General features: G+C 48.1%; 1 protein-coding gene across 1 annotated transcript in view; it reads left to right on the top strand.

Annotated features, from left to right (window-relative positions):
- LOC115913142 (protein CEPU-1) overlaps positions 1–26,581 on the top strand; it is a 388,205-nt gene that overhangs the window by 170,981 nt on the left and 190,643 nt on the right. The window lies entirely within an intron of this gene.

The raw sequence follows: 26,581 nt of genomic DNA on the forward strand, positions 1-26,581 counted from the left end.
ATCCAGGGAGAAAATATCAGGATTTGGTTCCTTGCATCAACAAGGTGGTGGGAAGGCAGGGGCGTGGTCAGGTGATGGTGGGATGGGATCAGCTGCTGCAGTGCTGCAAGGTATGTGGGAAAATGGGGGAAAAAAGGGAGGAAAATGCAGATTTCATTAAGGTTTGGGTCCAAGCAGGGCTGTGCCTCCTCTCTCTGTGCCTGCTGGGCTTTGCCCTCTGCTTTCCACCCCGTTCACAGCTGAAGAACAAGCCAGGAGCCCCTTAAGAACCACGTTTCCCTGGGAGAATGGAAAAACACCAGGTCGTGGAGATGGAAATGCCAATCAGTGGGAGCGAGGGGAAGAGAGGAGCAGCGTGTGGTCTCTGCAAATTGCAGGAAAAGTGACACAGTTATTCAGAGCTGCTCGGGGAGGGAGGGAGCTTTAGTGGATAGATGGGAAAAGTGGTCTTGGATTCCTTTTGTAAGCACATTATTGAGCCAGCATGGACAAATTGTTTCCCATTTTTGTTGCCCCAGTTTTCCCAGCTGTTCGAAATGGGAATGATTTTTTTACCTGCTGCCTGACAGGCGTGGGAGGGAAGCTTGGGTTGTTCTTCCCAAGTGCTTGGGCATCCCCAGGAAGGCAATGCCACACAAAGGCCGGGCACTTTTGGGGCTCCATAACAGGATCAGGCACTCAGCTGTCACGTTTAGGCTCTAAACTGTTGTTATCCCATTGGAAAATATGGAAAGGCCATCCAGACCACCCAGATAATAATCCAGGCCACCCACCAAAACAATCAGATTTTGCTAGTCACCATATTTAAGAGATGAATTAGGAAAACCCCATGTTTTTAAAGCGACCTCTCCCCTCTCTCCTTCCCAGAACCAGCCCCAAACCAACAATCCTCCTGTTTATTTTTCAGTGTGTCTCTTTTGGAGCTTCTGCTCCCCTCATTTGGGATTTGATTTGCCCTCCAGAGATCAGCATAGAGCACCAAGTGTCATTTTAGTTCTTTCCTCTAGATCAAGAGAGAAGATTAATAGATGAGGCTTTTGTTGTGTGTGCTGGAGTGTGGAGCTCTTGTTCCTCCTTAAACATTTCCTTTCTGGAATCAAATTTGGGACTCTCTGCCCCAGAGTTAACACTAAATTCCTCCTTTCTCCTCCCCAAAACCACATCAGAATTATGGATCCCCTTGACAGCAAGAAATATCCTGAGGCTGCCAAATTTTTCATCCTTTTCTCCATCTCACCAACCCCACTTGTTTGCTGTCATGCAACAAAGGGCTCTTTTTGATATGAAGAAAAATTTCAATTCCCCCCCCTTTTTCCAGATAAACAGGGATTTTTTCAGGAGCTTCACACCTTTTTCTCCATGCAAGAATTTGGGATCTGTGTGCATCCATGAGTGGTTTGGTGGCACCAGCTGCAGATCAATCCCAAATCCTGTGACATGTCTGAACCCCAGCAGTCCCAAATGCAACAAGGCTTTGTAGGGTAAAGCTCTTTTGTATTCTTTTGTATTCTTTTCTTTTGTATTTTAAGGGCTGTGTTCACCTAATGAGGAATTCTGTGGGAAAGGGATCCCTTCAGAACAGCATGAGGGAGGGGGAGATGTGGGAATCACAGAATTCCAGAACAGTTTGGGTTGGAAGGGCCCTTAAAGCTCCATCCAGCCCCACCCCCTGCCATGGCAGGTTCACCTCCCACTGTCCCAGGCTGCTCCAAGCCCTGCCCAGCCTGGCCTTGGGCACTGCCAGGGATCCAGGGGCAGCCACAGCTGCTCTGGGCACCCTGTGCCAGGGCCTGCCCACCCTCCCAGGGAACAATTCCTCATTCCCAATATCCCATCCATCCCTGCCCTCTGGCAGTGGGAGCCATTCCCTGTGTCCTGTCCCTCCATCCCTTGTCCCCAGTCCCTCTCCAGCTCTCTTGGAGCCCCTTTTGGCACTGAAAGTGGCTCTAAGAATTCCTGGAGCCTTCTGTTCTCCAGCTGAACACCTTCTCCCAGCCTGACTTTGTAGGAAAAGTGCTCCAGCCTCTGGAGCACCTTTGTGGTCTCCCCTGGACTTGCCCCAGCAGCTCCAGGTCCTTCTGTGTGATGGGAAGGTGTAGGAATCCCAGTATCCCAAACTGGTTTGGGTTGGAAGGGACTTAAAAGCTCCATCCCATCCCCTACCATGGCAGGGACACCTTCCACTGTCCCAGGGTGCTCCAACCCCCTCCAACCTGGCCTTGAACACTTCCAGGGATCCAGGAGCAGCCACAACTTCCCTGTGCGATACAAGTTCACAAATAAAACACAAAGTTCATAAATAAGTTTAATTTCCTCGTGCCTCAGTTTCCCTTTCTCTGCTGTCACCTGGCCTTGGGAACACACTTGGGAAGGGTCCATGGACTGAGCACAGCCTTGGACGATGCTGAGAACCTTAATCCAGACCTAAAAGGTGCTTAAAAAAATCCTCCCTGCTTGACTTTCAAGTGGATTTATCCGTAATTCACTCTCCATGTATGTACTAGGAAGGATTTGGGCTCTCAGAGGGTGGGTTTAGGGTTTTTTAAGACGTATTACTTTTTTTATTCTTTAAAGGCAGCACACGAGGGGAAAAGCAGCTAAGTTCACCTTTAAGGATTTATTATCATTCCTCTAGAGCAGGTATTTACTGGGGGTATTTCTCAGAGGAAATGACTGTCGATTATAAAAAATAAAATAAAATAATAATAATATTAATAAAAAAAACCCTCTCTCCTTAAGCCAGTAACCTTGTGGAGTGATGGATTGTCTTGCTGAAAGTGGAGTTAGGGAGAAATGGAGACTGAGAGGAAGAAATGTAGATACTGTAACATACTCCAGGGGGTCGGGAAAAGGGATATGAATTATTAAATAAAATTAATAATTGAAATAATTAACAGCTGCAAGAGATTTTTTTGTCCATCCTCCACATAATAGGGGAGCAATGTTTAGTATCAACCTGGAGTAACCATGAGTAATTTGATGTTAATTAATTTGTTGGCTCGGTATTCTAAGCATTTATGGGTGTTTTCTTTCCTTATAAATATATTAATAAGTTTAAGTCATTCTACAAAAGTAATTTCGAAAATAATAATAATAAAAAGAGAGGCCTGGCAAATGCAAGTCATTTATTTTTGATCAGTAATTAAAATGGTTTTCCCCACTCTCGTGTATATCAGAGGAAAATGGCTTTGTTCCGAGGAGCTTCTAATCCTTATTTTCCTTCCTCTGATAGAAGTTTATATCATTTGTTATTTGGGTCCAGATTTATGGATTATTTTTCATCCTGCGCTTTTGCAGTCTCTTGCTGGAGCTCCTAAAAACGGGAGGTTTTCCTTCCCCAGCCCCATTCCTGGATAATTCAGGAGAGGCTCTAAAAGCTGGAATGAAATGATTTATTTGGGACAGATAAATTTGGGAGTGCTCGATGGGTGGGTGATGGATGTGAGTAGAAGGAACCAAACCCCTCTGGGAGCCCTGCTGGGAGGGAAATCCATCCAGAGGGAGATCCAGGGGCAGATGAATGGGAGCAGTGGGGTTGATTGCAACCCCAAATGTCCTCAACAGGGCTGGAGGGGCAGGATGCAGATGGATCCAGGGGTGCTTGAAGGATGTGTGGCTCTGCAGGGCACAGCACCGCTCTGATGACCTTCAACTCTGTCTTTGGAGTGGAAAGGATCCCAAATGTCCCTGTTTGGAACAACAGAGGTGTCCAACACCTGTCCTGGGATCTGCTCCTCCTGCTCACGTGCATCTCCCAGTGAAATCCCGTGACTTGGAGTGGTGTTGCTGTTCTTCAGGAATGGGTTGGTCTGGTTGAGGTCTGTGGGGTTTTCCAGGGGTTGGCAGCCTCAAACTGAATGCCAGGCCATGCTGCTGGAAGCAAATTCCCTGTCAGAGATGAGGTGGCAGAGGTGGTGCCCTCTGTGCCGCACTTTGCTTCCACCTGGGGAAACTGAGGCCACAGCAACGCACAGGAGAAAAGGCCCGGGGTGCAGGCAGCGCTATTGTGCCTCTGGATTGGGATCTGGGGTGGGATGCTTGGTGTTTGGGATGTTCAGTGTTTGGGATGCACTATGTCCAGGACAATGTGTTCAAGTCGCTCAGTATTTGGGATGCTCACAATTTGGGATATTTGGCATTTGGGATGCTCTGTGTTTAGGAAGCTTGGCGTTTTGGATGCTCAGTGTTTGGGTTGTCAGTGTTTGGGATGTGCTGAGTGTTTGGGATGCTCTGTGTTCACTATGTTAGTGTTTGAGATCCTCAGTGCTTGAGGTGCTCAGTGCTCAGGATGTTCAGTGTTTGGGATGCTTGGTATTCAGGATGCTCAATGTTTGGGATATTTCATATTTTGGATGTCAGTGTTTGGGATGCTCAGTGTTTGGGATGCTCAGTATTTGGGATGTTCAGTGTTTAGTATATCAGTGTTTGGGATGTTCAGTGTTTGGGATATCAGTGTTTGGGATATGCTCAGTGTTTGTGATGTCAGTGTTTGGGATGTTTGATGTTCAGGATGCTCAGCATTTGGGATGTGCTCAGTGTTTAGGATGTCAGTGCTTGGGATGTCAGTGTTTGGGATGTTCAGTGTTTGGGATTCACTTGGGATGCTCCATGTTTGGGATGCACTATGTCCAGGACAATGTGTTCAAGTCGCTCAGTATTTGGGATGCTCACAATTTGGGATATTTGGCATTTGGGATGCTCTGTGTTTAGGAAGCTTGGAGTTTGGGATGCTCAGTGTTTGGGATGTCAGTGTTTGGGATGTCAGTGTTTGGGGACACTCAGTGTTTGGGATGTCAGTGTTGGGGATGTCAGTGTTTGGGATATCAGTGTTTGGGATGCTCATTGTTTGGGATATCAGTGTTGGGGTGTGCTCAGTGTTTGGGATGCTCAGTGTTTGGGATGCTCAGTGTTTGGGATGCTCATTGTTTGGGATGTGCTCAGTGTTTGGGATGTCATTGTTTGGGATGTGCTCAGTGTTTGGGATGTCAGTGTTTGGGATGTGCTCAGTGTTTGGGGTGTCACTATTTGGGATGTCAGTATTTGGGATGTCAGTGTTTGGGATGTGCACGGGCTGTGGCAGCAGATGGAGGCTGTTGGATGGCAAATGGCATCTCCATCCTCAGGGAGCAGCGGGATGTTATCTGCAGGCAGCAGCAGCAGCAGTGTCCCTTTGCAAAGCTCAGCACAAAATAGTGGAGCAGGGAAAGAACTAATTCCCATCCTCGTGGGCAGATGGGAGCCAGACCTATTTCTGGCCTGGCTGTGGGAGAGGAGTTTGCAGGGAGTTTGGATATCCAGGCTGCTTTGGAGTTGGCTACCAGGGGCAATTAAGGTGCTGAGCTGGAGGGATAGAGGAGGGAATCTCTGGAGATAGAGCAAAGGGTGGGAAATCCCTTTTTCCCCCCACTCCAAATGCTGTGGGAGCTGCAAGGTGCCAGGTGGCAGGGACCGACTGCTCCTGCCCCAGGGAGTGAAAGCATTAAAAGTTGGAGGTTAAAATGATGGGGCTGAGCTGTAGCAGCAGAGTTCTGCGCATTTCTCCCACTCAGGGATTTGCCCTATATTTAATTTTTTTCCCTGACTGCTTTAGTGACTCTGTAAACGTTGCGGAGTTTTTGTGTCTTTTTTTTTTTTTTGCCTTCCTGCTAGATGAAGTGGGTTTGGTTTTTATTGAATCAGTTCCCTCCGAGGATAGAGGTTGCGAGTGGATAAAACCTCTTTCAATCCCATAAAAATGCCGTCAGGGGATTCACTTAAATTTATTTAATCCTGTGCACTTTATCGCGGTCACTTCATCATGGCAGGTAAGTGGATGCTAATGGATCCCTTCTTTTTATGGCCTGCAGACTCCTGGAATTAGATCTCCCAGCTGCAAATCTCTCGTTTGTGGTTGGCATTTTATCTTCTTTCTTTTATTTGATTAGCGGAGGGAGTGAGAGGCAGGACGCCCATTTCAGGGAATTAAGGCCAGGACAGCTCCTTGCTCTAATCTACTCTGACCTTCTGGGTGGCACCAGCCAAAATTTCACCTGAAGGAGACACTGTGAGGGGGCAGGACAGGAAATCCTCGCTCCAGCCCTCCCATCCTGCTGAGCCGGGGTCTCTCAGTCCAGGTTTGTATGATAAAAACCACACAAAGCTTCTGCTCTTCTCTGCCTCTGCAATGAGTCAGGGTTGATGTGAATTTTCCTCTTCTGATGGCCTGATTCACTCTGCTCCAAACCTGACAGGCCTTTTTCACTGAATGTTGAACTTCATTGTCACTGAACCATTTTCTTCTATAAAGCCGAAGTGTTTGGGTGCTTTTGGGTGAAGGTTGTTGAATTGCCTGCTCCATTAATGCTTTTAAAACAGAGATATTTTTTTCCTGTGCTGTCACAATTCTGCATTTTTTTTTTCCTCCTGAACATGCTTTAGTATTTAATTTTGGCTGCTAAATCTGGAGGCTTGTCCTGTCTGACCTCTGAACTGTGGGATGCTCAGGCTCAAGGATGAGGGATGCTGATCCCGTGTGGTCCAGCCCCACCTGGGAGCTCCAGCACCTGTGATGCTGTTGAATCCCTTCCCACCAGGGAAATACATTATCCAGGCTTAGCATCATGAGGTGTGCTGCCTGCATGGAAATTCTGGCCAGCTTAGGCTTTGGAGAACCTGAGGCCTGCAGGGTTTGTGTTCTGGGCATCACCATTTTGTCCCCAGAGGACGCCTGCAAATCTGTCCCAGAGAGATGAAAGGCTCCTCAGGCTCTCATGGAATGTGTTGGAGGGTCTTATCCCTAGAAAAACCTTCCTGGGGAGTTTAATGGAAAGTTTCCTCATGGCAAAATGTCCTTTTACAGCAACAGGCACCCAAATCAATCCCAACTCCAGAATACTCTGCAGGGGGAAAGCAAAGCTTGGTGTGGGCAAATTAACCTGGTGGTTGGTACCATGGGAGGAGTGGTGCCTGTGGATTCCCAAATGGATTTATTTCCTCTTGGAAGAGATCCCCTGCAGGCCAGAGCATCCCTGAGCACCCACTCCCCTCCTGTGTGCCCCAGGCAGGGGAAGGCTGGTGTTGGAGTGTTAATGGAAAAATTAAATAATGCTGGAAACACAAAACCATCGGGTGAAAAACAGAGTTTGAGTTATTAAGGAGCCCTCTCGTCACTCACTGCAGAGAGAGAGGGGGAAAGGGAGGGAATATTGGTGTTTGGGAAGCCCAATTATTTCTGAACTGCAGACAGTCTTATTAACTTGGGCAGAAAATTAATTACTCTAATTAGAAAAACTCATTGGAGTTTGGTGAGGAGTTAGTGGGGGAGATGATAGTGGTGGGGGGAGTTGGGGGAGCCACAAAAGCTGTGGGAGGGAGGGGACGGAGGGGTACACAAGCAATGGGGGAGCTGCTGAGATTAATGGGAGAAAAGAAGAGATGGGGGAGAGGAAGGAAGATTTTATTTGAGTCATAATGGTCTAAATTTAGCAACTTTAGTCTTTAAAAAACATGAGTATTCCTATATGTGCACACTCATATATATATAAATAAAATAAATATATATATGCACAGACTCACAAATATATATATATATACACATTTATATATATATATATATATATATATTTGGAATGTAATGCAGAGATTTATCTGGCTTTCTGTGGGTGGCTGTATTTATTTCCAATGTGCCAGCCCGTCAGCACGGGGGGTTGTTAGAAAGTGCTGGGTGGGTGGTTTTTTTATCTTCACGGATTTATGGAGTCCTTAAAACATCTGTTCCATCCTGATTCCACAGTCCTTCAGCAGCCTGGGGAGAGGGAGATGTTCCTCAGCAGAGCTGTCTGGCTGCGCATGGTTTGGATAAAGATGCATTTGCTGGGTGTTAATAGTGGTGATGCAGGAAGGGGAAGCAGGATCTTTCCTTGGAAGGGATCCCAGGAAGGAAATTCATCCAGGATTGATGCTGGTGGGACAAAATGCTGAGTAATGGGAGCGGGAAATTGGGAGTTGGGGTTTTTGAGGGAGTCTTGTGGGAGTTCAGGAAGAAATCAATTTTCCCTTTTTACTTCCTAAGAGCTGTGGTTACAAAGGGAGTGTATTCACTCATGCCCACATGGGTAAAGACAAACATTGATTCCCAGGCACATGGTGAGATCCTTGGGACTGCCCTATGCAGGGCTGGGAGTTGGATTCAGTGATCCCTGTGGGTCCCTTCCAACCCAGGATATTCTGTGTTTCTATGACCTTTTTGATTCAAGAACACTGAGGCCAAGGATGGGCAAGCACCAGGATCTGGTACTCAGTCTCCTCATCACAAAACCCATCAGCCAGCCTTGTGATACTAAAAAAATCCCCAAAACTGAGACAAAGCGCAGCTCTGGATGAAGTGGAGCTCTCTGGTGTCTGGGATTCTGGTGTCACCTACGAGCCACCGCTTTGCCAAGCTGAATGCGCAACACCCAGAGTCTGGACAGAAGGGTTTGTGCTGAATCTGCAGCTCAGCTGCAGCCCTACAAGGAGCACCCTGTGCCCCCATCCTGAGCCCCAGAGCAGTGCCCGTGGTGACATTGTGGGACCAGCAGTGACTGAGCCAACCCTGGCCCTGCCAGCTGCACAGGCCCCCAGCTTCTCCCCAGTGCCTTTGCTCTGCTGCCTTTGCTGCCTGTTACTGAAATAACCTGTCAAGCTCTCGCTAATAATGAGCCATAAGTCAGATTCTCTCTGGTAGGTTGCCCTGGGTGTCTATCACAGTCTTTAGGGGTGACCCAATTATGGTAATTGGCCAATTTTGCTACCGGTGCTCAAAAAGAATTGCCAAACAAAGGAGGAGAAATCAAAGCTCCCTAGAAATTAGCAGAAACCCCAAATCTAGCTATTTTTCAGAGCTTCTTTTTAAAGGCATGAGGTGCCTTTAATATTAACCTCTTCAGTGTGATACCTGCAGAGAAGAGTGAAATGAAACCCCAAACGCAGCAGATCACGTCAGTGATGCTCCTCTCGGGTACCACATCGTGTACTCCATCCCCAGGATTGCTCACAACCCAGAGACACAGACATTTGTTCAGCTTCAGAGCCCGAAACTATGTATTTAGAGCAGTAGTTTCCCTCCCACTCAGTCATAAGGCCTTGATTTTGCAAGAATCTCTCAGATTATACAGAGATGGACTCAAAGGGGGAAGGTAGAGGAGAGATTTCTTTTCCACCCAGCTGTGTGTGACATGTACCTTCAGTTAGTCAGGGCAAGATAAAGGGAATAAAGAACAATTTTAGCCCCATCCTTGCTCCTTTCTACCCACCTTCTCTCTCCCTACTCACTGGCCCTGTGTAGAGCAGCAGTATTATTTCTGCATCAGAATAACAATAATACAGAGAGAACACACTGCTACCACTGCTGTGACCTCCTGCCCAGCGGGCTCGGCAGAAACGCTGCTGGAATTGCAACTTGGCACCGAGCTTTGTAGTGAAGCATTGCTCCTGGCTAATCTATAATTTACAAAACACACTCAGATTCATTTTTTATGGGCTGTTTTGATATGATGCCATTTAAAAAGCGGAAAGAAACAATGCACCTTTTTAAAGGTTGCTCCTGGTTCTTCTTGCTCTTTTTTTTTCCTTCTCTTGTGGGAGGACATGTTATTTTTGCTGCTGTTGCCATCTGGCCACAGAAAGGGAATTTCTGTCCTCTCACAGGTGTTGGGCTATTCCCTGCAGTGCTGGGGACAGCCTGGTGTCACAACCTGCACCTTCAGCATCCCAACTGGCTGTGCCTACAACCCTCTGCCTGTTCCTCTGGGCTTTTCCCCCCTCTGCTGGCTTGGGATGCATATTTCAAAGGAGGAAAATGATGTTTTATTCCACCCTCAGCTTTTGCTCAGGAAGGCTGGGCAGGGATAGAGAGGGAGGGTGATGCTGACATCCCCTGGGATTGGGGTGGGCTTGCACTTCCCACCTGTACCATCATCCCATACCTGCTGCAGCCCCTGCAAAGGGGATACAAAACTCCTGGCACACCAAGAGGAAGAGTTTCTGCTGGCAGTGGGGTGGCTCAGCACAGAGGGCAGAGCCTTTTTGGGGGGACCAAGGCTTGTTTCTCTGGTGGCAGTGCTTCTCCCAGGTGTTTTATTGCCTCCTCTTCCATGTCTTCCATTTTATGGTGCCCCTTCCTGACTAATGCAAATCCCATCCGGCATACATTAGTGGGAAGGGCAGCGTTAGCAGGAAGAGCAGCACTGTGAAAAACCAGCCATGAATCTTCTCAGGCTCACAGGGCTCTGTGAATAGCACAGGAGGGATTAAATGTGTTCATCTTTCCAATCCAAAGGGAAAGGAAGAGGTTTCTCATCAGCCCCCGGCTGCAGCGTGTCCGTGGCAGGGTGATGGAGCTATAATTAACCTCCTCCCTGGTGGAGACTGAGCTGCTCTTCAATCCCCCACCAGCTGCCCAGTGTGGGGAGCAGTGTCTCGAGCAGGAAAAGCTTCCTATCTGTTGATAAGTAGAGGTTGTGGTGTTCAGCACCCAGGTCTGTCACCCTGGTTTTTTAAGATTTTCTAAGCCTTCTGATGTTGACATTCTTGTAGTGAACTTTCCCACACACTTTCTGTAAATAACTCATTGTTTTGTATTCCTTTACGGAGGAGGAGAGAGTTGATAGACTGTTGGTTTGTCCAGTGTCATTGGAGAGGTGGCACTGTCACCCTCCAATCCGCTGTCGCTTTTGGAAAACTATAAATGTTGGAGTCAGAAAATAAAATTCCCTTTTTCCCTCACCTTGAGAACAGCAGTGTGTGCTTGTGTTCTTTCGTGTCCGATAGTGACCCAGGTCCTGGGATGCAGGAGCACCAGCAGACCTGGTGCTCATTATTATCTGTGTGCAGGTTGGAGTTTGGATGTTTTATGCCTCCCTTCATCCATGAAAATATGGACTGCCAGCCCACTGGTGAGGAGATCTGCTCTCCTCCAGAGATGGATGGGAATAGCTTAACTCTCCTGGCATTTCCATGCAGTCCCAGAGCTGTTATTTTAGTCAAATATTGAGGACAAAGGAGCACAAACACCTTTCTGTGCCATCCAAATGGTCTGGGTGGATGCTGCTCTGCCAGGTGTGTGATGGGAGAGCAGATCACACACACAGCTGATCCACGCACAGGTGGACTCAGTGGGGTTCTGGTGCTAAGAAATGGTTCAGGTGACACAAGCCTCTGGAGGAAGGGGGGTTGTGGATGGGGAAGGTGGTGCTGGGTGTGTCTGGAGGGAGAGATGGAGTGTGAGCCTGTCACAGTGAGTCCAGAGGAGGCCACAGAGATGATCCCAGGGCTGGAGCCCCTCTGGAGCCAGGCTGGCAGAGCTGGGGGTGTTTATCTGGAGAAGGCTCCAGGGAGAGCTCAGAGCCCCTGGCAGGGCCTGAAGGGGCTCCAGGAGAGCTGGAGAGGGACTGGGGACAAGGGATGGAGGGACAGGACACAGGGAATGGCTCCCACTGCCAGAGGGCAGGGCTGGATGGGATATTGGGAAGGAATTCTTGGCTGTGAGAATGGTGAGGGCCTGGCACAGGGTGCTCAGAGCAGCTGGGGCTGCCCCTGGATCCCTGGCAGTGCCCAAGGCCAGGCTGGAAGGGACTTGAAGCACCCTGGGATAGTGAAAGGTGTCCCTGCCATGGCAGGGGTGTTGGAGTTTGATGAGGATGGAGTCCCAGGTGTCCTCTCATCCAAACCATCCTGGTATTCTGTGACAATTCTGTGACACAGCAGCTGACAGGGCCTGGCAGGGTGGGAATGTGGCCATGCTGTCATGTCCAGAGTTAAGAAACATCATAGTCAGTGCCATGTCTCAGGAGGAGTAAAGCTGGAGTAAAGCTGGAGTAAAGCAGGAGCAGTGCAGTCTCTGGGGAGGAGCACGTGAGTGAGGAGCACTGAACAGAACCAACCTGATAATGAATGCTGCTGTTACAGCACCTGTCACAACTGCTCAGCAGTTTAATACTCTGCAATGTCAGATGAGGGAAACATCTTTTGCTGATGATTGCCACTTCTTTTTTTTAAAGGGAAAAAACATTCCATTCTCTCAGTGGTTATTTTCCATTCATCCTGGTTTTAAAGGTGGGGAAACTGAGGCAGCACATCGCACTGGCAGTCCTGGGGGTGAGGGGAGCTGTGGGTTCCTGTGGCATTGCTCCCTCTCCTATCCCCTGCTCCTGTTAATTCTTGGAAAAGAACTGTGCAATGTTCTTTGCAGAGGTCCACATAGCACTGACTCTCTGCATGGTTAATATTTAGGTCAGCAGAATCTAATTCCTTTTAAAATCATAATATTATCATTGTAATTGCAAATGTTTTCATTAGGCTCTGGCACTGGGGAGCCTGGCACAAGCCTGCAAAGGGGTTTTTGTTTCTGGTTTGGGTGTCCAAAGGAGTGGCAGGGAATACTTTGTCCCTCTTTCTATCCCACCTCCAAACGTGTGGCTGTCACAGGGATTTGTGGCTGTGCCCTGCCAGCATCAGAGTGTGGACAAGGAGAGACATGAGTGGCATTGCCAGGCTGTCATCTGAGTGTCGCCTGCCCACTGCACTTCCAATCCCCTGGCAGAGAGAATTAGCTCTCCTTAAGTGAGTTATTGTGTCTCCAAGCCAGGGCTCTGCTTCCAGAGGATGAGACAAAACTCTCTGGGGATCCAGTCTTAATACCACCTGCCTGGGAGTCCTGATAGGGGACTTAGTGCCAAAATGAATATTCATCCTTTGTGCTGGGAGTTATGATCCTGCTCCCCATCTCGGGGGGGGATTACAGTCCTTTCCAGGAGGGATGGTGTGCTGGGGTGACTGGGTGTGGCTTGCTGTGGGATGGGGGGCAGAGGGGGGGCTCTCCATTCCCAAATATCCCTGTCCCAGGGCTGTGATACAGAACAAACTGAGGGGGGGCTGTTTGTTCCCCACTATCCCTGTCCCAGAGCTGTAATGAGGCAAGCTGGAGTCCTGATTTTCAGGCAGGGCTGGTGAGATGCTGACTTAGACAGAGACAGGGCAGAAAAGGTGGTGCCACCTTCTCCATGCACTCCCTCCTTTCCAGTCTGGAGCTCCAGGACTTTCAGTGTCCAGGAAGATCAATCCGTGGCAATCATCCATCAATCTGTCTGCAATTCCTCCATGGGCATCCTGGTGTAGCACTTTCACACCACCCCCAAATATCCTGGGGCATTTGCTGTGCAGGAATTGATCCTTTATCTGGGAACACGGAGGAGAAAACTGCAGGAATCAGGTCTTGGGCAGCAGAGTTCCTCTGCAGCTTAACTGTCCTGAGCTAGGGCTGCAGGAAGCTCTGCCAATCCCTGTGGCAGCCTGCAGGAGATAGCTGGACTTCGTTATGCTTTGATTAAATAACATTTTTGTTTTTACAGTGGTTAATCCATCCAATTCCCCTGGCACGGTGCTGCTCAGCAATATCCGCCTGGGATAATTGGGATGGTGCCGGGGTGAGGGGCATCTCCCACCCCCTCACCAGAACCACAGGATTTCGAGCACAATTTTTCCTTGCAGTTTTCCTGGCCAAAATCACAACCTGTGCAAACTCTGCCCTGATCAAATCTACCAAGCCCCAGTTTTGGAGCCGTCTGTTGATCAGAGAAATGGGCGCGAAATTGGGCCTTTAATGGGAGCACAACTCTCACACAAGTGTTGGAATTAATGCAGTGCCCTGCTGCGAGCTGGCAAGTTGGGCATTTGATTCCAGTTACAGGAAATTGCCATAATTTCTGCTCCATGCACCTCTCAAGTGACACTAAACATCCATCTTTTTGCCCTCCATTATTTATTTATATTGGGAGGAGAGGATGGTACGTGGGCGCTTTTCCCCACCCGAACTCTTGTCTTGTTTTCATGGCAACCCCTGCTTAGCAGCAGACCTTTTGTGTACTGAAAAAGGCAGGGAGAAGGGAGGTCTGCAGGGAGAAAAGGATGGCTGGGAGGGAGAAGAGCCTGGGAATTAGATCTGAAGGGCTGGTTTGATGAACGGGACTGTTGGTGTGTGGATGCTGGGACTGCTGTGCATCTCTGGTGTAATCAAGCTGGGACAACCAAGGGGTGTCCCAGGGGATGTCTGAATGCTGAGGATGGAGCACTGGGGTCCTCAGGGTGCCATTCCCTCCAGGAACCTCAAAGCCATCCTGCAGAGCATCAGGAATGGCTTCTCCTAGCAGAGCCCCTTGTCCTGCTGCAGGCAGGCTTCTCCTTGGGTGAGCTCCTGGAAGAGCAGCTCTGTCCCACTCAGCTTTGCCAGGGGACATCAGCTCCTTAAATCAGATGTGGAATACAAGTGTGTAAATATCCCACCCTGCAGGGGGATGCAGTATGGGTAAATGAAGGTGGTATAGAATGTAATCTCATCCACCAACGAGTTGCAGCTGCACCAATTACTAAAGATTAGGAGCAGGCCTGATGATAACAGGCCACACCTGTACCAGATAAGAACAGTGTTGTAAAAGAGTGGATTGGTGGGATCTGGAGTCAGATGGCTGCTGAAAGGACTAGGAATAGTCAGTGCTCAGAGGACCTACCTATGGGAATCATTGAGGAGTACGAAACTCTGGCAATATGGAATCCTTGCACCATAATGACAAGAGAACTCTTGATATATAAGACAACTCCCCCCCTCACTTTGAACTGTTTATTTATCCCTGCCTGAATTGTTGTCCTCATCCCCCTGGATGCTCCGTTGGGTTTGGTGCTCTCGTTTCCTCCTCTCCTGCTGGCAAAGGTTACCTGGGGAGATTGAGGCACCAAAGCACCAGGGGCTTTGCTCCCAGCTGTAAACCAGAGAGAATAGTGAGGAAGAGCTGCAAAGATGAATGTGAGGAGGTTTCCAGAGCATTTAACGCTGGTGTGGGAAGCACCAGAAAATGCTGAGGAGGAGGAGGTGAATAATTTTGTCGTTGGAACAGTGTGAAATAAAAGAGACCTGGAGGCGCTGGAGCACTGAGGGCCCCAATCCTGCCTGGGGTGGGGATGTGCCAAGAGCTGGAACCAGTGCCTGACCTGGTATTTGAGCATTGACTCCTTGACTCTCTGCTGGTTTCTTACCATGTTCTGGGGTTTTTCCCCAATTCAGAGCGAAATGTTGAGCTGCAATTTCTGGGCACAGGCTGTCTTGGAGAGTCCAACAGCAGCAATGCTGGAGGATGGGGGGATCCCACATCTCCCAGCACCATGGTAGAGGGATGCTGGCTTTTCCCTTGGGTGTCTCTCTCTGTAACAAAACCCAAACAGGAGAAGGGAGTTTCTCTCTCCACCTTTTAAATTATTTCTTTCACTGTTGTTTTGTCCTGGGCTCGCTGTGGTGCAGGATGACTTATCTCTGCTCAAGTTAGGATCCTTTTATTTCCAACCAGCCCTGGCCCTAAGTCATGCAGTGCTCCTTTGACAGAGCTGTAAATTCCCCACATCAGCCTGACAGCCAGTGAACAGGGTGAGGACATTGGGAAAAATGAATTTCTGGGGATATGAAGGGGATGAAGCTCTTGGCATCTTCTTCCAAGGAGGAAACAAGCGCAGGAGTCACAACCCAAAGAACGTGAAGCGTTTTTGGGGCTGTTTGTATAGGAAAATTGGATGAGGTGATTCTCTTTTCTTCCTGAGGGAATATTGTCTTAAGAAAGGATGGCAGTATAAGACAGGAAAATGCAAAGGAGTGCACACAGGTGTGTGTGGAGAAATCTGTAAATAAGGTTTTAAAATTTAAAAAAAAACCCCAACAATCACATGCAGCTGTGAAGGTCCCAAATTGGTGAAGGCGTATATTGCCGAGGGCTGCCTGCCAGCACCAGCAGTCCCAGTGGCAGTGGCTCAGGAAGGCACAAAGTGGAGCCTGATCCTGGTTTTCCCCATGGAAAAACAAGGAAACCCCCACAGCTGTGGGTTTGGCAGTGCATCAGCAGAATTGGCAGCGGTGGGGAGGATCTGGTTTGTGTGATTTGGGCTCATGTTTGGTTTTCTGATGGTGTGAGTGTTGGTGAGGCCTTTTGAGGGCTCACAAACACCCCTTTTTGCTGGAATAATGCCCCTTCTTTGCTCTGGGAAAATTCTGCTGGGCATTCTGGACAAGCTCTTCACGCTGTGTGTGTAAGGGTGTGTTGTCTCCACTGTTTCAGGATCATTGAATGGTTTGGTTTGGGTGAGACTTTATGGTGCATCTCATCCATGGGCAGGGACACCTCCCACTGTCCCAGGCTGCTCCAAGCTCTGTCCAGCCTGACCTTGGGCACTGCCAGGGATCCAGGGGCAGCCCCAGCTGCTCTGGACACCCTGTGCCAGGCTCTCACCATTCTCACAGCCAAGAATTCCTTCCCAATCTTCCATCCATTCCTGCCCTCTGGCAGTGGGAGCCATTCCCTGTGTCCTGTCCCTCCATGCCTTGTCCCCAGTCCCTCTCCAGCTCTCCTGGAGCCCCTTCAGGCCCTGCCAGGGGCTCTGAGCTCTCCCTGGAGCCTTCTCCTCTCCCACCCAGCTCTCCCAGCCTGGCTCCAGAGCAGAGGGACTCCAGCCCATGGATCTTCTCCATGGCCTCCCTGGACTTGCTCCAGCAGCTCTGTATCCTCCTGTTTTGTGCTCCAGCTCTGTTTTTCCATCCCTACCCCCCATGGTGACACTGGGGCTGAGCAGAGCCGTGCCCTGGGGAAGGGAGAGCCAAGGGTGTGCAGCGCCAGCCCCAGCCCAACTCAGGCTGTGCTCCCAGGGGGAAAGGTGCCACTGTCCCTCCCTGCCCCCCTTTGCCAGCCAGCACTGCCCTACGATCCCAGCTGACCTCCTTAAAAGGGATCAACCACGTCCAGTGAAGAGATGAAGAGTGAAGGGAGGAGCTGGGAGCAGGAGGAGGAGGAATGAAATTAGGAGCAGATATTAATAACCATGTTAAATATTTATCTGACCTCCTTTCACATGATCCTTTTTAATGGTGACCCAAAAAGCTGATGTGCTAATATTCATTCACTCTCACTCTCCTTTCTGCCTCTCTGTCAAAGCTTTGGTTTTGAGCAGGAAAAAATGACTCCTTTCTCAGCTTCTTGGCTTAGAGCAGGAAAATCCAACTCCTTTCTCACTCTGTTGGGTTGGAGCAAGAAAATCCAACTCCTTTCTCACTTTCTTGGTTTGGAGCAGGAAAAAAATGACTCCTTTCTCACCCTCTTGGATTGAAGCAGGAAAATCCAACTCCTTTCTCATTCCCTTTGGTTTGAGCAGGACATCCAACTCCTTTCTGACTCTCTTGGGTTGGGCTGTGGGAGAAATGGGGGTCCCAAAGAGCCTCCATCGATAAAGTGACGCTGATGATGATGGGCTTGTACTCACAGACTGCTCCTGCCTTAATGATGCTCATTCACATCTGACTGAAGGATTTGTTGGGTTTATAAAAATTTTCTTTGCTTATTTTTCAAGTCATCCTGCTCTGAATGGCTCCAGGCACTTTGAGCTGTAGCTTGGGGAAACATCACTGCCTTGGAACTTCAGGGCTCGGGGATGGGAGCGTTATCAGCTCAGTGAATGTACAAGTCATTAGTGAGGGCTGCTGAATTCCTGACTGCCTTTCCTCCTACACGCCTCAAAGGCAGTTGTGCTGGAGTGCAGAAATGTCTGCTGTGGTTTAACCTGTTCAGAGGAAAATTAGAGTGGGACAGAGCATGGGAGCAACAGGGTTTTGGTTGTGGCTGTTATGAGGCAGGCTCGTGCTGGGGCACAGGGGAAAAGCAGAAATAAGTCAGGGTAATTTTAGTTCAGGGAGCTCCATCGTGTGTTTCTGATCACATTTGTGCTGTTTTTCCACTTAGCCCTCGGGTTTCCTTCTCTCATCAGCTCCTGAATTGCAGGAGCATCAACTGTGCATCCAAACTGCTCCGTGTTTTCCATCACCTCATCAGCCTGCCTTTTGCTGCTGAAGTGCCTGCTGTGCTCTCCCTCTTGTTTTCGTGGCTCAAAGCCTGTAAAAAGCCCTTGAGAACAATGTGAAATATCCTCTCACATTATAGTATTTGTCTTTTTAAAGGAAGCTGAATCCATTAGGAGCAGGACTGAATACAGTAGCGGGATTTTTCTAATCCTGCCAACATCAGCCCCCTGGGATGAGCCCCTTTCAGTCAACTTGACTGGATCCTCTGGGATTTAATTTGTGTTTTCAATTTAAACATCAGCTAAACCACAGCATCTCCTCTCTTGGCCTCAGTTTCCCCTTTGCAGGGTGGAGCTGAGGGCACTTTGCAACTCCAAGGTCCAAACCTGGTGGGTCTTCCCCTTGCTCCAATATCCTGCAGAACCAACAACCATTTTAGTGGGGCAGCACTTCTTTTTTGGGTTAAATGAATAGACTTAGGGATGAAAAGTGGCATTTGAATCCACTGCCAGAATACAGAGGCCCTGGGACAGGTTGCTCAGCGAGGATAATCCCCATCCCTGGAAGTGTCCAAGGTCAAGTTGGACAGGGCAGCCTGGAAATTCTAACTTGTCCTGGAATGGTGGAAGGTGAGTTGAAACAAGATGAGCTTTAATGTACCTTCCAACCCAAACCATTCCAAAAATCTGTGATTTTTCCACTGGCATGGCTGTTCCCACAACCTGCTGCAGGACTGTGCCTTTAAAAATTAATTGGATTTATTTTAGGGAAGGGAAGAAAAAAAAAAAAACCAACCAAAAACCCCATGTTTTTTGCATTCCTGAATTTGTCCTGGATGGAGATTTCCACTGAGAGTCTTTCACCAAGTCCCCATCCCCACTGCCTCCAGCAAAACAGAAATGTGTTTAATCTTCCTAAATGTAATCCTGTTGTAGAACAGGAAATTCTTCGCTGGTCAGAGAGGATATTAAGATGCCTGCTCTGAAAAGTGTTTGAAATTATCATCATTAATCTGAAAATGATTATTGCTTAGTTCAAGCTGAGTAACGTGAAAAATAAAGTTAACCTGAAGTGTATACGGGGAAAAGTAAATTGGATTTTTTCAAAAGCTCTCGTTTGCCTAATGGAAGATAAGATTAATAGCACGGCTTGGGAATTTAGAAAAAGTGCAAGTTTCCAAAATTTAAAAGCAACTGGTGGTTAAGATGTTTGGAAACCTCCCAGTTGGAAAGAATTCTGTCTGACCCAAAGTATTCCATGATTGTGCCATTCCATGAACCAGAGCTGGTGTGACTGGCAGGTGGATTTGGGCAAGGGGTGGGGGGTTCAGGTGTGGCAAGGGCTGCAGGCACCTGATTTCACCCTCAGACAGTGTGGGAGGAGCTGGAGCCTCTCTGATGAGCAAAGCAAATTGTCCAGGTGTGACGTCCACGAGAGGTTGGTAATGAGGAGTGGCTTGGGATCCCCACCTGGAGACCTGGGGATTCTCCCAGAATCTCTCCCTGGAGGGTTTTGACTTTATTAGAACCTCTCTTGTCATTGCCTTTGACCAGATCTGAGTTAGTTTGGGTTGGCTTCTGCTTCCAAGCTGAGCCAGCACCTGGCAGATGGAGAAAGCCGCATGATGGAAAGGAGAGCTTTGGGAGGGAGTTCTTTTCTGTGTGTTTTGAGCAGAGATCTGAGATAATCACTGCTCTTCCCCTCTTCTGTCAGACCTGTCTCAAGTTTGGTGCCGTGAACTCTCCCAGGTTTATTCTTTCTGGTTTTCTCTCCGATTTGGATCTGAAAGCCATCTCCTGCTGACACCTGCTGAGCTCTGATAGCAGCACAGTCATAAATCCTGGGTTCCTCTTGCCTCCTTGATCCCTGTTGATGCTCCTTAATCCCAGGTCTGTGGGGGCAGCAAACTCTTGTCCCCAGCCCTGTCCAGAGTCTGTGCTAGCATTGACAGAAGGTTAATACCGATGGGGTTTCACAACTTTTTGATTTATTGTCTTTCAGCGTTCATCACTCTTTTCTTTAAATTAAAACTCCCTCCAGATGGGGTTTGTGACACAGATTTATTGATCTGCAATAAAACCTCCCTCATAACCTGTACAGCTGCCCATTCGTCTTTCAGTGAAGGAGGGATCATTTCTCTGTGGATGTCCCAAGAATGAAAGCGAGTTGTTAACTTCTTCCCTCTTCTGCCTGTCTGGCTTCTTCCACGATTTCCATGCTTCTTTTTGGGTCATTTACAAGGCTCTAGATTGGGAAAACATCAGTTCTGAGCTACTCCTAAGGCTCCTTCTGTCTTCAGGTGGGATTCTTCAGGGTGTCCTGGGCAGGGCAAGGAGTTTGGCTTCAGTGAACCTTGTAGGTCCTTTCCAGCTCAAGATATTCTATTATTTCTTGATTCAGGCGCTCAGAAGGTGATGTGGTGGCAGAAAAGCCACCTGAAAAACCCTTATGGGATAACACATAAGAGTCTGGTTTAGATCCTGCAAGCCCTAATGAGGATTCTACCTCTGACTCTGATGGGGATGTACAGAGGGAAGGAGCAATGGTAAAAGTTGTGTGGCTTCTCTGGTGCAAGAAACAGCAATGGTAAGGTGCTGGAAAAAATTCTAACAAGATGAGTTGGCTGGAAGCTGAAATGATCTCCTTGTGTGTGGCTTCTTGCAGTCTCTTGGAGTTTGTTTCTCAAATGCCTCAATTTCCTGATCTGGGAGGAACCCAACCAGAAAGTGCTGTCTTTGGTGGTGATGGGATTTTGCTCAAGTCTGTGTTTTTAATGATGTGATCACACCTTCCATAATGGTTTCAGTCTTGGGCCTGAGTTATTAGCAAGACTGTTTTTTTTTTTTGAAAAGTGTGCCCAGAAGAAAAGTGTGTCTGTGCTAAAATTATCACAGAATCCCACACTGGTTTGGGCTGGATTGAACCTTAAAGATCATCCTTTTCCAACCCCCTGCCATGGGCAGGGACACCTTCCACTGTCCCAGGCTGCTCCAAGGCCCTGTCCAACCTGGCCTTGGGTACTGCCAAGGATCCAGGGGCAGCCACAGCTGCTCTGGGCACCCTGTGCCAGGGCCTGCCCACCCTCACAGGGAAGAATTCTTCCCAATATCCAATCTAAACCTGATCTCTGTCACTTTGAAGCCATTCCCCTTGTCCTGTCACTGCATGCTCTTGTAAAGAGTCTCTCCCCGTGATATTGAAGTATTGAGTTACTGCAATTTTAGGCAGATTGATAAAAAACATGTCCTCAGAACACATATTAAAGTCTAGACTTGCCCAACTCAATTCCTCTTCTTGAGTTTCCCAGCAGAAAAAGATAAAAATGAAACAAAAGGCAAAATTTCAGTGGTCTGAGGCAAACCCCTCATACTTGCATTTGTGTGTGAAGTCTGGTTCCTGACTTGATAGACCTGATACTTAACAGCCTCAGGAATCATGTAGAGCTGCTCATTCTTCAGGAAGCAAATGGGATTAGGGAAGGATCAGTCGTCCTGACAATTGGAACAGGGTTTTTTTCAGGTGCCTCAAAGCACAATGCTGTGTGAAGCAGGATTATGGAATGTCTGCCTGAAGTCACTCAATGCACTGCATGTGTATAAAGACAGCCTGTGTAAGGCTGGCAGGTGTTGGCTGAGCACATGAAGGATGATTTTGGGTAACTGTCTTGACCCACCTACATCTCTTCAGGTCACAGAATCATGAAATGGACTGGATTGGAAGGGACTTTAAAAATTATCTCATTCCAACCCCCTGCCATAGACAGGGGTGCCAGCCTCTAAATCAGGTTGCTGAGATCACAGTCATGCCCAAAAATGCTTCACCTAAATTCTAGAGGTGGTCAAAGCTGTGCCAGCAGCCCTTTGGAGGACATGGGGGGTGGAGCTGCAGGAGAAACACGTGCTGGTGGAGATGTGAATGGATGGATGGACCAGAAATGGTCAATGGGAAAGGTCAGAGAGCCGGACAGAGGGGTGAGCAGTGCCCATGGATAACTCAGGATGAGAGCTGGCCAGGGCAGGGGCGCTCAGGGGAGGCTGGGTGAGTGTTGAGTCAGAAGGGAAGGCACTGTCATTTGTCACCATAATCAGGAAACCAGGCTGAGAAGGTTTTAATCACTGTGCACGGAGCTGGAATGCAGAGCAAGTTTATGGTTTACAGTGAGCGGACTGACACAGCTGATTGATGTCAAATATGTCATGATGTATATTGTAAAGCCAGGAGATTTAATGGTGTAACTCCATGGTAGTCTTGGAAGTGAGGAGCTGCAGAGCAGGGAGTGATGGATGGGCTCATTTACATGTAAAATTGCCGATGGCATTGACAGCACTGGTATGTGCAGGGAAGATAAGAGCGAGACAGTGAGATTCACTCTGACCCTGATATTGAAATATTAAAATACAGCTGTAAGATCATCTGGACTTTGCAAAGTGACTGCATGTCTGGGTGTGTGTGAGCACATAAATACATGGGTGCTGGTGGCTTTAATTGTGTGCACAGGGACCTTGGAGAGGCAGAACAGCTCCGGGTGCTGGTACCAGCCCTTGGCTCAGGCAAGGAGAGTTTGTGCTGCTCCTACACTCCCAGGGAGATGAATCCAGTTATTTCCTAGCTTTGGAGGAGCCTTGGTCCCAGTGCTTTTTGGGGCAGTGCTGCAGAGAAGAGGAAGCTGGATTCATCCTGGGAAGGGCTTTCTCCAGCAAGCACAGGCTGGTAGCCTGTTGCAGACATCTTTTATGAAAAATCTTTTCCTTAGGATTTTTTCCTCCTGACAAGCTGAGAGGCCTCAGGAACAAAATGTAAACATGGTTATCTGCTGCTGTGGAATGCAACAGGTGCATCTGTGATTGGCCCATGTTAGATGTTTGTAATTAATGGCCAATCACAGTCAGCTAGCTCAGACAGAGAGCCGAGCCACAAACTTTTGTTATCATTCTTTGCTATTTTATTATTAGCTAGCCTTCTGATGAAATCCTTTCTTCTATTCTTTTAGTATAGTTTTAATGTAATATATATCATAAAATAATAAATCAAGCCTTCTGAAACACGGAGTCAGATCCTCATCTCTTCCCTCATCCTCGGACCTCTGTGAACGCTGTCACAGTAGCCCAGGGCTTGGTGTGTCCCATGGCACAGGGCTGGTTTTGGTTTTCCAGCTGCAGTGCTCCATTGATGCAGATCCCTGTTGTCACCTGGACGTGTCAGGAGCAGGACGAGTGCAGGAGCTGCCTTTGTAGCTCAGCGCCTTCTTCTAATTTTGGTTAAGTGAGGATAGGGAGAAAAGAAGAAGTGTCACTACAGGACACGAAAAAACATAAGCACACACACTGCTGTTTTCAAGGTGAAGAAAAAGGAAAGTTTATTTTTTGACTCTAACATTTATAGTTTTCTAGAAGTGACAGTGGTTTGGAGGGTGAAAGTGCCACTTCTCCAATGACACTGGACAAACCAACAGCCTATCAAATTTCTTTTCTTCTATAAAAGAATGCAAAACAAGAAGTTATTTACAGAAGGTGTGAGAGAAAGTTTGCTACAAGAATGTAAACCTCAAAGGCTTAGAAAATCTTAAAAAATCAAAACAACAAAGAAGGGAAATTTGGGGCTGTGAGATGATACAAAGTGAACATGGTGGGGCAGATAGCCTGGCCTAAATAAACTGTCCAAGAGTTTTGTTTTCATTATGCCTGCTGCAAGCCCTTCCAATTCCTGGCAGGGCTCTGTAACACCATCCTCCAGGACAGTTCTGCAGGAAGCAAATTTCTCCAGGATAGCACCCCTGGGATTTGGTGAGCTGCCTGCTTTGCAGGAGCCTGGGGAAGGTCATGAGGAGAATCAAGGGGGCAAAGGGAAAGCCTGGAAGGGGTGCAGGCATCCAAGGGGTTGCAGACCTGTTTTGGGATGGTTTTATCAGGATTTAACTCTCCATCACCCACACTGCAGCTAAAAGCCATTCTGCCATCCCCAGCACAGAGTACCTGTGTGTGGGGAAATGCTTCCAGTGAGGCTGCTGGGCTCACCCCCAGGATAACTCATCCTTGTTACATCATGGAGAAACAGAGGCATGAGCAAGGGAAGGGAAAAGCTGACTCGGGGAAGGATGCAGGAGCAGCCCAAGGAAGGGATGGATGTGAAAGAGGAGGTTATGCAAGTCCTTGCTCCCTAATGAGGGATATTTACATAGAATTTACCTCCATCCACTTGGTCCCTGTTGCCTTTCATTCCATCCCTCATTCCAACCTTCTGGACACTCATGGAGGGACCTAAACTGGGGTATTTTCAGAGGTGGGTTGACTAAGAACCAAGTGAGCTGACCCTGACAGAAAAACTTAAGAGGCTTTGCAGGGGATTAAGTGACTGAATTTTAATCTTGTATTTTAATTCGTTGTGGGGATGTCTCGCCGGTCTGCCTGGGGCTGTGGAGTCACTCTCCATCCCTGTTCCTGGCTGCAGATGCTCCTGGGACAGATGGACCAAGTGGAGCAGGCAAAAGACAGTATTTACAGGAATTAATTTGAGTTGCTCTTTCCCTAAATGAAAAGCCTGATATTGAAATTACCCTTGAAAAGGACTTTTTCTCCCCCCTTAAATTTATGAACTTCTCTGTGGTCTTTGGAGACAATTATAAATTATAGAGCAGCCATATATCTGAGCCAGAGTTGGAGGCAAAGGGGCTCTGTCAGGGAGAGCAGCTGTGGGGGCAAGGGGAAAAGGATTTAGACTTTTTTAGACTTTTTTTTGACTTCCTGAGCTCATTTTGGTTCTAATCCCAAATCCTTGGAAGATGTTGTGTATTCCATTTCCCATTAACTCTCACAGACTTCAGAAAGCCTTTTTCTGAGCAGAAATTGGGATTGCAATGCCAGATCAGTGCAGTGTCCTATCTCTAAAAGCTGCCAGCAGCAGATGCTCTGGAGGGAAAAAAGTACGAGAGAGTTACGTTGGAGCAATAAATTTCATCTGGGAAGTTGGCTGGGGGCTGCACAAACAATTGTGCTGAACCTGTCCTTGCCCAGATAGGTTCCCAAGATAAAACAGAGGATCACAAGGATGTGAAACGTTGTTGGGATGGGGAAGGGTCATCTGTGTTCCCATTTAGCCCTGAGCATTAAGAAATGACAGGAGAATGGAGAAGGAGTTGAAGGGGAAAGTCATGAGGAGAATCAAGGGGGGAAATGGAAAGTCTGGAAGGGGTACAGGCATCAAAGAGCTTGCAGACCCATTTTGGGATGGTTTTATCAGGATTCAAGGGTCATCTGTGTTCCCATGTAAACCCGAGCTTTAAGAAATGACAAGAGAATAGAGAAGGGTTGATGCTGGTTTATTTCTTGCAGTTCCTCTCTGCAGCTCCCTGAATCCATCCTCGGGGCAAGAACATTGGGAGAATTGCTGGAAGTGCCTTGCAGAGCACCATTTCTGGAAAATGGATGGGTTTTTATGGATTTGGGGTTGCAGGGGAGAGTTTCACACATGGTTGCTTGCAGGAGCACTGTGGCCATCCCCTCATGCAGCACAAAACTCAGATGCGCTTGGGGTTGCCCTAATCCCAGTGGATACACTGGTACTACAGCATCAATTTTTAGAGGGTCTAATTGTGCCAAAATCACTTTGGCTCTAATTGCCCCATGTGGGAAAGGTGGATTTACAGTGACAACTGACCAGTTTGTGTCACTGGAGCACAGAGCTCTGTCCCCAAGAGCCACGTGGGCCTCTTTGCAATCCAGCTTAGGGCAGGCAGAGATCCCAGATGGCTCAGCTTTTCCACCTTTTTTTCCAGGAAGGGCTGGGTTTTTCCTTTTCTTGTGCTGCATTTTTTTCTTTGTTAAAAAAAGAGACTGAATGGGTTTCAATGATGATTTTGTTCAACCCAGTAAGGCTGCCTCAATTTATCATGGAATCCCTGAATGGTTTGGGTTGGAAGGGACCTCAGACCTCCTCTTGTTCCACCCGCTGCCATGGGGAGGAACACTTTCCATGAGGTTGCCTCAATCCCTGTCCAACCTGGCCTTGAATATTTCCAGGGATGGGACATCCTGATAGAAAACAGTGAGAGATTGAGTTTAAAGGTTTTTGGTGAGTCATTGAAGAGAGGAGAGATGCTTTGGGGAGACTGGCACAGCTGATTTCTGGCTTTGTGAGTTCCAGGCAGAGTGGGGTGAGGAGGATGTTTGGGAGGGGTGTCCCTGCCATGGGGAGCAGCAGTGCATCCTCGGGGCATCCTAATCCCTCCTTGGGATTTGTTCAGCCTGCTGAGGCTGCGTTTTGCAGGTTGCACTAAAGAAGTGATGGTTTAACCATCCGTTGGGTGCAGCTGCCCTTCACAACATCTGGTGACAGGGAGAGGTGGCTTTCCCAAGCATTCAGTGTCCTGATCCCCCCCAGCTTCCCCTCAGCTCCCCTTTTGCCCTCTGCCATGTCCCAATGGCATCCATCCATCCATCCATCCATCCATCCATCCATCCATCCATCCATCCATCCATCCATCCATCCATCCCTTATGTGGGAAGTTGAGGCTACTTTTTTTAGTTTATTTTAATTATCATCTTTCTCCATGGCTCGGCGCTCCCGCAAGGGAGACAGCATCCGTGTTAATGGGATTATGTGTGCTGTTTGCTGATGGGGACGTGTTCTCCACTTCCTCTCCCTTTGAATTTCACCCGGATAATTGATTTCTGTCTCTTCCTTGGCACTTGCTTTTGCAGCACGGGGTGTTATTAGTCCCCTTTTGTTTCATTGCTGAGAGAC

The sequence above is a fragment of the Camarhynchus parvulus genome, chromosome 24 (genome assembly GCF_901933205.1).
Source record: "Camarhynchus parvulus chromosome 24, STF_HiC, whole genome shotgun sequence".
NCBI lineage: Eukaryota > Metazoa > Chordata > Aves > Passeriformes > Thraupidae > Camarhynchus > Camarhynchus parvulus.